Source organism: Narcine bancroftii, chromosome 7 (genome assembly GCF_036971445.1).
Source record: "Narcine bancroftii isolate sNarBan1 chromosome 7, sNarBan1.hap1, whole genome shotgun sequence".
In the NCBI taxonomy this organism is placed as follows: Eukaryota; Metazoa; Chordata; class Chondrichthyes; order Torpediniformes; family Narcinidae; genus Narcine; species Narcine bancroftii.
Window position 1 is genome coordinate 103,723,608 of NC_091475.1, and position 14,421 is coordinate 103,738,028.

Genomic DNA, 14,421 nt, shown 5'->3' on the forward strand with positions numbered 1-14,421 from the left:
TTCTTGCTTTTACCTAATTTCATCAGTAACTACAACAGGTAATGAGTGTATCATTTAAAAAATGCGGAGAAAAGATGATCAATCAGTGAAAATCAAAAATAATGCAGAAGCTAGAATGTTCAAATAAAAGCAGAAAATGCTGGAATTACTCAAAGCGTCAGGGGGATCTGGGGAAAGACAAACAAAGTTAACACTTCAGGTAAAAAACAAACTTTCATTAGAACCAGGAAGGAGATGAAGAATCGTCTCCTGCAGGGAGGCTGGGTGAGAGGGGATGTCTTTGCGAGGGTAAAACTGGGATGATCATGGGGTTAAGCTGTCAACAAAGTTATCAAATTAATGAATGAATAGGAAAAGTTAGAGGGTGAGAACATAGGCAAAAGAATGGAGACAGAAGGAGACTAAAGATGTTGGAATCAGAAGCAAAAAACAATTTACTTCAAGAATTCAGTGGGTCAATGACCTCATAAGGTAAGGTTAGCATGACAGTTAACACAATGCTGTGGCAGCACCAGTGACTAGGGTTCAAATATGGCACTGTCTGTGAGGAGTTTGTATATTCTCCCCATGTATGCTTGGGATTCCTCCCACTATTCAAAATGTTCAGGGTTGAAGGTTAATTTTGTGTAATTAGGTGGTGTGAGTTCTTGGGGAGAAAAGGCCTGTTACAATGCTGGATGTCAACATTTAAATTTTAAAATGGGTGCATAAGGTGAAGGGAGGGAAGTTTAGGGGAGATGTCAGTGGTAAGTTATTTACACAGAAAGTAATGGGTACTTGGAATGCATTGCCACAGGAAGTAGTGGAGGCTGGTACAGTAGGGACATTTAAAAGACTCAGATAGGCACAAGAGAAATAGAAGGCTATGGGTGTGAGGTGGGGAAGGTTTAGATTATTGAGTAGATTTATGTAGCTTGACACAATATCATGGGTCCCAGAACCCATACTATCCTGTAACATTTTATGTTCTATATCGAGCAGCATCACTAGGAGAAAAAGAATTGTCAATGTTTTGGGCCAGAGTCCTCCATCAAGACTGAGAGTGCAGCGGGAAGATAACTAGTATAATGTGGGCAGGGTAGGAGTGGCAGCACAGGAGCTAGTGTGGGATTGATGAACCTGGGAGAGGTGAAGGATAATCAAATGAGGCATATTATTGGCAGGTGCCAGACGAAGGGAGAGAGAGGGAAAGGGAAGAAAGTGGTCAGGTAAAAGTTGAGTCATATAAGTTGATGCAGGATGCTAAGTGGAGACCAAAGGAATCTGATAAAAGAAGATGACAATGGTGGTATAATGAGAGCTGTTGAGGAAAAGTTGCGAGGGGAGGTCTTGCGTGAACAGGTGGGCCTGAAGAGGAGAGGGGGAAGAATCCAGGGAAAATGTGGATAGAAGAAGATGGAGCTAGAGATGGATAGGGAAACAAGAAGGGATGGGGGCTAAGTTGGGTGGGTGGGAAAGGGGACAAAAATGAGACAGGGAGGAAAGGAGAAGAATGACATAGTTTGAAAGAAGAGAGGGAGGGAGATCTTACCTGAAATTGAACATCTGCCTTGAGGACATAAATTCTAAACAATTCCCAGCACCTTCCAATAATCAGAGTGAATGGTGAAAAGAATGTAAAGATCATTTTGACCATTTGCCAATGACCAGAGTGAATTGAGTTGTGATTCACTCTGCTCCCCAGGGCAATTTGACCTAGCCTCAGATGCTTCTTGATGTTCACACTGACAGTGTGTCTAAACAGAAGATGTTAACACTATACATATGGAGAGAGGCTGTGAAGTGAGTGTCTCTACTCAATGGGTTCATCACCTCTTTTAATTGGGGATGGATTCGGCAAAAACCTTAATACAACAGATAAACGTTTTAGAAGAGGAAATGAAATCTGACAAATTCCAGACCACATTACCAACATCTGAGTAATGCAGTTATATCAAGCAAGCATGAAAATCAAAGGGTCTTTGATATGAAACATTAGCTCTATTTCTCTTACCACACGTGTGACCTGACTGCTGAGTATTTCCTGTATTTTCTGTTTCTATTCCTATTTTGAATAGCATGCCCATTGTGTGAACATAAGAAAGAGGACAGGAGTAGGACATCTGGCCCATCAAGCCTGGTCCACCATTCAATAAGATGATGGCTGATCGAGCTGTGGACACGGCTCCACTTACCTGCCAGTCACCATCACTCTTAATTGCCCCATTTTTCAAAATGCTATCTGTATCTTAAATACATTCAATGAGGCAGCCTCTACTGCTTCCTTGGGCAGAGAATTCGACAAATTCACAATTCTCTGGGAGAAGTGATTCCTCATATCTCTGTCTTAGTCTTATTCTCCTGAATCTTGAGGCTATGTTCCCTAGTTCTAAACTTACCTGCCAGTGAAAACTTTTACCTTATATAGCCCTTTCATAATTTTATATTACAATAAGATTCTCCCTCATCCATTTAATCGTCAGTGACATTAGTTCCAGTCTACAAAGTCTCTACTTATATGACAACACCTTCATATCCAGAATCAGGAGTAAAACACAAAGGTTCTGCAGACACTGTGACTGAAGTAAAAGCACAATGCTGGAGCAACTCAACAGGTCAAACTGTGTACATTGTATAGCAGAGATAAAATTACATAACTAACGTTTCAAGCTTGAGCTCTTCATCAAGGTATGACAAAATGTGAGTAGATGCCTGAACAAAATTGTGGGGAAGGAAGGGGGAAAGGGGAGGAGCACAGGACCACAGGCAGGAGATAATAGGTGGATAAGGGAGGGAGGACACACCAGCAAACAGGGGAGGCGGCTTGGTTCTGTGAATGGAGAGGGAAGGGGATAAGAGCTGGAGGAAAGAAGACAGAGAGAATGGGAAGGGGAGTAGGCTAGTAGAAACCAGAGCAGAAACATTCCAATGTATCCTCTTTGTACCGCTTCCAAAGTCAATATATTCTTTCTCAAATAAAGAGACCAAAACTGCATGTAGACCTTCAGATGTGGCCTCACCAGTACCCTGTATATTTGTAGCAGAACCTCCCTGCTTTTAAATTCAATCCTTCAAGTTCCATCTGTTATATCCCCAACCATATATCTGGCTGTACTTCTTCATTTTGGGGGAGCCCTTCACAGATTAGGCAAAGAAAAGTTTCATTGTTACGGAATAGATGGCTAATGGATGGTATCAACAAAACAACTGGCTTTCAACAAGGTAAAATGCCTCAAAGGAGATACTATCAAAAATTGAAACGAAGCTACAGAAACATCAGAAGGGAAAGCAACATTTTGGTGAATAGGGAAAACTCTGGGTGCATCACAGAGCAAAGAAAAGAGATGGACAATTTTAGAGCTCAGACCCTTATCCCTGTGGTTTTTGCTCATACCCTTTTTCATTCACGTGTCAGGAAGGTGCAACAGCAATTGCACTTCCTCAGAAGACTGAAGTGGGCAAGTGTACCTGCCACCATTATGTTAACCTTCTACAGCAGCTCTACTGAGAGCATTCTGGCTGGCTGTATCACAGTGTGCTGCAGTTGCTGAAGAGAAATGGATTGGAGGTCAATCCATAGGTCCATACAAGTGGCAGAGAGGATGATGGTAGTCTCCCTTCCCCCATCGACGTGATCCACCAGTTCATTATCTGAAAAGGCTTTGTAAAATCATTGAAGACCCCTTCCACTCCACATAGAGCCTCTTTCAGCTGCTCTCATCAGGAAAGAGATACAGGGAGATCAGAGCCAGCACCACCAGGCTGAGGAACAGCTTCTTCCCACAGCCAATGAGAATGCTGAATGGTCCAAGGAGCTGCTCACACTAACTATATTTACAAAGCAATTTATTTACTTATATATGAATACTTGTCCTGCATATGTATTGTTTGTCTGTATGTGTGTTATGTCTGATTGTGTGCCTGTTTTGCACTGCGGACTGGAGAACGCTGTTTCGTCGGGTTGTACTTGTGCAATCACATGACAATAAACTTGACTTTTCTATTCTGTCACACCAAGGAGTGGACAATCTTTCTCAAATGCCAAGCAACTGCTTTCTTAGTTACTATCGGAACAATAAAACCCAGTAAATACTGAAAATGTTTTCATAAGGTATCCATAAAGTGTCCTGACCTAAAACTTTGATTGACCTTTTCTAACAGATCTATCACCCAAATGGAGAAAGAAACCTGGTTAAGGTTTTGGATACTGAGTCATGGAGCCATACAGATGTACACACAGAAAAGGGCAATGCAGCTCACCACATCCATGGTAACAATTTGCATTTACTTATTTGCATTACCTTGCACCTGCCAGGTTTAAATTCATCAACACTCCACCCAACTTTCCACCTGACTGATATCATGTTATAACCTTCTTTGCAATCCATAACATAGCTAATTTTCATGACATTTGCATATTCACATCCAAGTTGTTGATATATTTTACAAATATCAAAGGTCCGAGTACTAATTCTTATGAGACTCCATTTGTCACAAACAAGCATCGTTCCACCACAACCTTATGATACCGTACAATTTTAGATGTTGTTCACCAGCTTGCTTTGGATGTCATGTGCTCTGACCTTCTGGATCAGCCTATCAGCCTACTTAGTATAGACAAGATCCATCAAGCGTCTCACCTAACTCCTCAAAAAGGTTTCAAGCATAAATAAGTCCTGTTCCTTGGAACCTTTACTGATATTTTTCCTACTATTGATGTGAGATACTTGGCTTATTCCCATTGTATTCTTGAATAAAGAAAAAGCATCAACAGTCCACCAGTCTTCTGGTACCTCACCTGTAGCTAGTGCAAAAAAAAACTCATTTAGAAAACCAGCTATCTCCTCCCTTTTTTCCCCAAACCATTCTAGGTAATCTTTTGAAACGCTGGGGATTTGTTCAACATAATACCTTCCAAGACATTTAATACCTTGACCTTTTTAAAGCTGACATGCTGCAGATTATCAACACACCCCTCCCTGAACTCACAGTCTTCCATGTAGTTGATGAGACATATTCATTGAAACCCACTTATATCCATAGAAAGCTACAGCACAGAAAACAGGACATTCAGCCCTTCTAGTCTGTGCTGACCACTACTCTGCTAGTCCCATTGACCTGCTCCCATTCTATAACCCTCCAAACCTCTCCCATCCATGTATCTATCCAATCTATTCTTAAAACTCAAGATCCAGCCCACATTCAGATGGCAGCCCCTAGCTCCACAGCTAGATAAATCTTTTGCCCCCTATAGGGATATATCCTTTCCTTTGTTTCCCTGTGGCTCTTTTTGTCATCTTAATTTCTTTCTCCTCTCCTGCACTCTTGAAATCCATCAGGTCACTCTCTTGTTTTATTTTGTTGCCTTTGATTACTTTCTCTTTCAAAAAAGTTAATATAATTTGGCGTCTTTATGAAACATAATTGAGCCTGACTCAGGGTCTTGATCAGAATTGTCAACTGTCTCTTTTTCTTCATCAAAACCTTATTTCTCAAATCTTTTCAACAAGCAAATTGTGAACGGCTCTGACATCACACTTGCGAATAGCAGAAAGATTCACATGTATTGGCCTAACTCGGGTATCAGGGAGTATGAGATAGACTAGTGGTTCACAATCTTTTTCTTTCCACTCATATACCACTTTAAGTATTCCCTATGCTATGTTCTCTGAGATTAGTAAGGGATTGCTTAAGGTGGTATGTGGGTGGAATGAAAAAGTTTGAAAACCATTCTTTTAATTGTACCTAATTGACTCATTATGTGCACAGTTTCATAACGCCAGAGGAAATGAGCCAATGACAATTTTTCTCAAGCAAAATATTTCAGTAACAATTAGTTCGAGAACAGGGATTCTCAACCTTCCCCTTCCTACTCACATACCACCTTAAACAATCCCTTACAAATCACAGAGCACCAATGGCATAGGGATTACTTAAAGTGGTATGTGAGTGGAAAGAAAATGGTTGAGAACCATTGAGATAGAGGGAGTATTGGTGGTTGTTGGATTCACTAGAAAGTTGAGAGGAAATGAAGCAGCTACTCCTATCACTGCCCGGACTCTGGAACGGGGACAGCTGAGTAAGGTCAGCAGTTGGGTCTCAACAGTGGCTGCACTATAGCAAAGTATAAAGTGCTTCTTTAAAAATATGATCCATATTGAGTTGCAGCTTGAGTCAGGTCTCCTTGAATTAAAAAATGCCGATCGACTTTTCCAAATTGATACAAAATCAGTATCACCTTGGTTGCATTCTTGTGTGCCCTGCCTGCAAATGAGCTGAAGTTTGTCCAGGATTTAGGTTTGGTCTTTTAATACTTAATTTTAATGATTTAATTTTTTAACATTACTTTTATATTTAAATCGGCCCCAAGTTGTGAACATCAGAAATGATGACATTTAGTAAATCTCATTCAACCAGTCACACATAGAGACTGTATGGTATCCTGGAAGGTGCAGTGGAGATGGAAGGCCCTATTGATGGCTCAGGAAGAAAGATGCAGTATGGTGGGCAACAATGTCAGGGCAGCAGAGACACCTGACATGATGAAAGCCTTTTACTAAAGCAAAATAATTAAAAATACAGATGCTGTAGATCTGAAATTAAAACAAAGAATGCGGGAAACACCCAGCCGGTCAGGCAGCTGCTATAGAAAGTGAGACAGAGCTAATGCAGAGAAGGTTGTGGAGGGATGAACAAAGGGATAGGGTGGGGCTAGTGCTGCTGCAGTGATAAGCAATACTGGTCATCCAATTGAGAAGTTAATGGGGCAGTTAGGGAAATAAAATGAACAGAAGCCTTAAATTAAGGGCTGTCGGAGTGAGAATACAAACAAAGGAAGGTAAAAGTTGTTAAATGCAGTAGCTGTTAACAAACCTGCTGCGACAAACTTCCCTGTCAAGTTGTCAGCTGCCTTCATTGCTGTCATGTACCCAATTTAATTTCATTGCTGAGTTCCAGGAAGTCTCTCAATCTCAGGGTTTCACAATTAATTTGCTTTGTTCTGCAGGACTTGACCAGCACACTCTAAATTTACGCTCCCAATCTAATTATGCTTTGACCTTCACTTTCAAAAGAGTTAATATAATTTATTGTCTTCATGATACATAATTGAGTCCTGACTCAAGGTCTCGATCTGAATTGTCAACTGTCTCTTACCCACCACAGATGCTCCCTGACCCATAGAGTTTCTTCAGCACTTGCTTTATTTTCCCCAACCTCTGCAGACTCGTGTCAAAATTGGTAAACACTACAATTTTCTGAAATTATTTAGCTTGGCTTAGAAGACAAATTTTTATTTTTACTTGTTGGATTCGAAATCAGAGACCAAGGAGATTGTATTAATTAGAATAAATGACAGGATGTGAAATATGTGGCATTTTGTTCCCGTGGCAGTCTGATACCCTCTAGTGTCAGTAGTGGACCAAGCAGAGATTACAAATTTTGGAAGCAAACATTCAATGCCTATAAATTGTCTCCTGAATGAATTTCATTTGATTTCCACATTAACAATTTATTTCTAAAGCAAATAGCTTTAAAACTAAACTAAATATACATATCCATTATTTCATGTGTAATTACCAATGGACAGATTTTGCTGTGGCTAGTGCAGACAGCCACTTCTTAATATAGATGGAATGAATTAAATTGCCTATTTTCTGTGGAAATTGCTAGCAACATTTTCAATCCTGCATTTTCCACTCACATGCTGAGCTCCTACATCATTGAGGATATGGATTCTCATAGAGTTCCCTTCTCCTGTTAGCTATTTTATTGCCCAAAGCACATACATACCAGGATATGACCGAACTGCAGCACTTTAATCTAATTAATTAGTCAGAAGGTCATTTAGCTTTGTCTACCAGATACTGTTCGCCGGATGTTTTTCTTAGCAATCCTCAAGAAGCAGGCTTAGTTTCCTACTGCAACAGTAGTGATAGGTTCAGCAGGTGTTGGGGTATGTAAAAGATTATGGCAAAATACAATTCTCTAGCTAAGTGAGTGTCACACACAACACAACGGGTGAAAATAGAACACCCCTACAGAGTGGCACGGTTAGTGTAGTAATTAGAACAACGTTGTTACAGTGCCAGTACATTCACCCCATGTGTTCGTGACGGCTCCAGTTTTTTTCCACTGTTCGAAATGTACCAGGAGTTGTCGGTCAATTGGTATAATTGGGTGACACAGGCATGTGGGCCAAAATGGCCTGTTACCATGCAGTATGTCTAAATTTTTTAAAAATTAAATTTTAAAGAGTCTGTGTAGTGATTACAGTTACTTGCACAGTAATTGTGCAATGCATGTGTCTGGTAGTATATGGAGGTGTTCATTTTTAATATGGGATTAGACAATAATTGTAAGCATTCATTGGTAATTTTAAAAACTAAAGTGAAAAAAATGATCTCTGGACAGTGAATTATGTGATGTGCTGAATGGGATTTGTGATATGAATAAACTAGTTGGATAGACAAAACAATTTACAAGAAACAATGTTTAAATGCAAACACAAGGAGTGCTTGGGCTTAAATACATAGGGAATAAATAGAACTCATACAGATGGTTACAACTCAAGTGATAAAAATTAATTAAATTGCTTGCTCAACTTTGCACAATTTTATGACAAAACTGGGAAATGAGAAGCAATGATATGATGCAAGACACCAGGAAAAGATGGGATTACTGAGGAATGGCTGCCAAATATCCAATCATGGTGGGGAACAGTAATTTATGAAATGATAGAGTGGGAACAAAGGAAAATTGGAGTACATGTACATGGAAAGGCAATATAATGACAGTTATTGAATGGTAATAGAGCCATCAGATGATCAGAAGCTAATCCATGTGGATTATGATAAAATGTATAAAAAATTAATTCGTACCACAAATTGGTATGAATTACACATTTGGCAAATAGTTAACAAATACCCTCCAATTAGTGTAACCAGTTGAATGAGAGTGAGCTTCAATTGGGGCCAATTAAAATATAAAAGTAACATTAAAAATACAATCATAAAAATTAATTATTAGAAGTCTAAACCTACAGATTACACTAAATTCTGGTACCAACGTCAAAAGATTCATCTTGTAACATGACCACATGTCCTCTATTCAATTCTCTGACAGATGAATGCGAGCATGCAAGACACCTGCTTCACCACCACCTTTGGGGAACTAATTATCTCCATACCTTGGTCTTTATTTATTTATTTAGACATACAGCACAGTAACAGGCCATTTCGACTCACGAATCCGTGTTGCCCAATTTACCCCCAATTAAGCTACACCCCTGGTACGTCTTTGAACAGTCAGAGGAAACCGGAGTCCCCACAGAAAACCTATGCAAACACAGGGAGAACGTACAAACTCCTTACAGAGAGCGTGGGATTCAAACCCCAGACTGGTCCTAGTGCTGTAAAGTTATTGCACAAACCACTACATCAACCATGCGGCCCTTCCACCAACCATGCGGCCCTTCCACCAACCATGCGGCCCTTCCACCAACCATGCGGCCCTTCCACCAACCATGCGGCCCTTCCACCAACCATGCGGCCCTTCCACCAACCATGCGGCCCTTCCACCAACCATGCGGCCCTTCCACCAACCATGCGGCCCTTCCACCAACCATGCGGCCCTTCCACCAACCATGCGGCCCTTCCACCAACCATGCGGCCCTTCCACCAACCATGCGGCCCTTCCACCAACCATGCGGCCCTTCCACCAACCATGCGGCCCTTCCACCAACCATGCGGCCCTTCCACCAACCATGCGGCCCTTCCAACAACCATGCGGCCCTTCCAACAACCATGCGGCCCTTCCACCAACCATGCGGCCCTTCCACCAACCATGCGGCCCTTACACCAACCATGCTGCCCTTTCTGTTCTACAATTTTCAACCATTTGCCATGCAAATCCTATCCAGGTTTAAATTTCTAAAATGGAACATTTTGCACATGTCCAAGTTAGATTCGATCTCCCATTCCTTAGTCCACTTCCCCAGTTCATCTAAATTCTGTTCTAATCTTAGCTAACCATCTTCACTATCCATTAACCCACTAATTTTCATATCATCCATAAACTTACTAATCGATGTTATCCAAATTATTAATATAGCAAACAACATTGGACCAAGCACCAATCCCTGTGGCACATAATTGGTCACAGGTCTCCAGTCTGAAAAACAGCCCTCCACTATGAACCTCTGACTCCTACCAGCAGGCAATGGCCAACTCACTCTAGATCCAATGTGATACAACTCTCTGGCCAACCAACCATGGGAGGATTTTGTTAAAGGTCTTGCAATATATACCACTATGCCTTCATCAGTCCTCTTTTTCACCTTTTCAAAAATGTCGAAAAAATTATGGTAGCTTGTAAAGTACTAAAATGGATTCACATGACAGACAAAAAGCTAATAATAATAAGTAACTAGATAACCTGGTAATTGATATATTATATTTCAGATGACATACTTTTCACTTCCAAATTCATGGTAATGAATGGGAACATTCACAAATCATTGTGCTGTTTTTCATTATATTGGGGATCATCTGCCTCACTTTACTGTAAGGAATACTATGCCCCAGTATGTACCTGACCACCTCACACAATGCTGATTTGATATCCAGCTCAGCGAAGCAACATAGTTTTAAGTTATTACAAGACTAATCAGGGATCTATATGATTGCAGGCACAGGTGAAGTCTTATAGCTATTGGACTGCAGCTCTTATTAGTATAAATTACACATTATTTAAAAAATGTATTACTGGCTAGCCTGCTTCCAGGCTACCTGAATGTGACCAGAGATGTTCTTCCAAATCGATGAACTCAAGAGGTCCTCACTTGTTTTGAGGGGAGGAATGAAAGGGTATGCAGTAATCAGGGACTGCACTATATAAAATACTGCTATTGAGGTGTTGAGGGCTAGGTACCTGAAGTCGCAGAACGAAGACTCGCTCTACATTGCCAGCGGCCTGGAGAGACCATCGATGATCACCCACTAGATCTGTGGACATTTGCCAAGAAGAATAGTTACAAAGCGGCTACGGGCCACGTTCGTAAGGAAGAACAGATTTGGGGGAAGTCCACTTGAGGTACATAAGGCAGTGGCTGCTCAAGTCAGGAAAGAAGGACCTGGCTATCCACGTCGAGCTGGCCAAATCACTGGAACCGGCCAAGATCGAGAACAACGACCTCAAAACCAGCGAGCTTGCTCATCCAGATGATCCCTTCCTAGAATTGGCTGCTCCTGCTACCCCTGCCCTAATAGTTGTTGCTTACCATGCTAGGGAGTGCTTTTTCTGTGGCAAGAGCCAGCATCCCCGATCTCGTTGCCCGGCAAAAGACTCAGTGTGTTCCAGCTGTGCCAAGAAAGGGCATTGGGCGAGGGTTTGTCGTGCAAGGAGAAGCCTGGGGAAATCCATGGCCTGCACTGCTCCCAGATCCGATTCCAGCCCCAAACCATCTGCTCTGAATTCACCCGACCCATTTGGTGCGTGACATGCCGATGAAGGGTGGCAGTGAGGAAACAGTGCAAAAAGGCACGACAGACATCTTGCCTTGACCCAAATTCAAACTCAGCACCATCTTCATCAGAAGAAGGAGAGTGGCCATCTTGCTGTGCCACAAGGTCGATGCCAACTTACCCATGCAGGGCAAACCAGGACGGTAGGGCCACTCGAGCGAGGAGCACAGAGTCTCTGGGGGCCTAGCCTTGATGGTCCTAGATCAGGACACACCTCACTAACTCCATGGTGATTGTGAAGGTAAACAGACATTCCACTAAATGCCTAATCGACAAGGGCTTTACTGAAAGCTTCATAGACTCATGGACTGTGCAAAAATACAACCTGAAGATTTATCCTTCTAATTACTGTATATTTCATGCATCTCATCCGCATTCTACGTGTGTTCAACAACAACATTGTATAGTACACCTGTCATTTGAAGGAGGGGAAATCTGTAAAACTCGCCTGCATATACTTGATGTATTGTATGCTTCGATATTGTTAGGTCTGGACATCCTGTGTCACCTTAAAAGTGCAACCTTGAAGTATTCTGGTCCCTTCCCCACCTGTAACGGTTCATTGTGGAGGGACCCTAAAATCACAACCCACATGCAGCCTCTCCACACTGAATAATGAGCCCTCCAACCTCTCTTCCCGAATCTGTCCTCAGACTGGAAACCCATTGCTACCAAGAGCAGGAGGTACAGTACAGCAGACCAAGATTTTATAAAATCTGAGATACAACGTCTGCTGAACGAAGGTATCATTGAACCTTGCACCAGTCCATGGAGAGTGCAAGTGGTAAAAGGGGAAAACAAGTCCAGGCTAGTAATTGACTCTAGCTAAACTATTTAATTGGTACACACTCCTGGACCCATACCCCCAACCTCAAATTTCAGACATGGTGAATGATATTGCACAGATTGGGTCTATTCAACCATTGACCTGAAAGCTGCCTATCATCAGCTGCCAATCTGTTCTGAGGACTGTCCATATAGAACATTTGAGGCTAACGGTCATCTCTATCAATTCCAGAGGGTCCCTTTCTGTATTACTAACAGGGTTTCTTCCAAAGGCAGATGAACAGAATGGTGGATGACTATGGGTTGAAGGCTACCTTCCCTACTTCGATAATGTCACCATCTGTGGCCACAATTGGAAGACCATGGCACCATCCTCCAGAGTTTTCTCCACATGGCAAAAGCCCTGAACCTCACTTACAACTCTGGTAAGTATGTGTTCAGGACTAAACGCCAGGCTATACTTGGCTATGTGGTGGAGAATGGCATCATTGGCCCTGATCACGATAAGATGCACCCCCTATTAAAGCTCCCTGTTCCCAGGACCACAAAGGCTTTGAGGAGATGCCTGGGATTTTTCTCATATAATGCCCAGTGCATCCTTCAATACACTGATAAGGTTCGCCTTCTCTTTATTCTCCTCTTGGCTGAAGCCCAAATGGCTTTTGACTACCTCCGGAACCACATTGCAAAAGCCACCATGCACATAGTGGATGAGAATGTACCTTCCCAAGTGGAAAGCGATGTTTCAGATGCAGCCCAGGCTGCTACCCTCAACCAACTGGGCAGGCCAGTTGCACATTTTCTGTGGACATTACAAGGCCATGAGCTCTGGAACCTATCTGTGGAAAAGGAGGCTCACTATTGTAGAAGCTTTAAGACAATGGAGACACTACCTGGTGGGTTGAAGATTTATGCTCCTCACTGACCAATGCTGTTGCATTCATGTTTAATGATGTCAAGAGGAGAAAAATCAAAAATGATAAAATTGCTAGGTGGAGGATCAAGCTCTCCACCTACGATTATGACATTGCCTATCAGCCAGGAGCTCTTAATGACCCTCCAGATGCCTTATCCAGAGGAGGCTGTGCCTCTGCACACACCAGCCAACTGTGTTCTCTATATAATGATCTCTGCCATCCAGGGGTTACCCACATGGCTCATTTTGTCAAGGCGTGCAATCTGCCCTAATCCATAGAAGGCATCAGGGAAATGACCAGGTCTTGGCAGGTCTGCGTAAAGTGCAAGCTGCATTTCTACCGCCCCACAAAGGCGCACCTGATCAAGTCATCAAGGCCCTTCGAATGGCTCAGTCTTGATTTTAAGCCACCTTTCCCCTCCACAAATGGGAACACCTTCTTCCTCTCTCCCGTTCACCATTTCATGTCCACACACATCCACGTCGTCAGTCATAATGACCCTAAGATTCCATTTTCACCCTGTCTGAGTATCCCAGCTATATTCATAGCAACCAGGGCTTATCCTTTATGAGTGATGAGGTACGTCAGTACCTGCTGGTGAGGGGCATCATGCCCAGTAGGATTACTAGCTACAACCCTGGGGGAATGGGCAGGTGGAAAAGGAGACCACCACGATCTGGAAGGCTGTCAAACTGGCTCTGAAGTCAAAAAGCCTTCCGGACTCATGCTGGCAGGAAGTCCTCCCTATTACAAATAAAAAGTTGACAGTATTGTACAGTATAAATCTACTTAACCCATAATGTACCTTGCCAGATACATTAGCTGAAATACAGTACTGTATGTGTACAGTATCTTGGATATTTAATCAATACAGGTACACTACAGTATAGCTTTGCTAAGTATAGTTTATAATATGGTATTTGCACAACATCCAAATCGCATAATGTCCTATTTCACAGAACAGTATGTCAGGCTTGGGGGGGCCAGGTGGCGGGTGAAATGGGGGAAGGACCAGAATATTCAATTTTCGAAGAGTAGCTATGAAGTATTGAACTGTACGTTTCACGAACATTTCTGCGACTGATTCCACCTGCATTGAATTTGTCCATCGTTAGGACTCGAAAGGCTAACATGGCCTGTTTCCTCTCCATAAATGGTTATATGGTTATAGCCCTCCATTCCAACCGGTCGCTACTATGTACCACGACCAACACTAC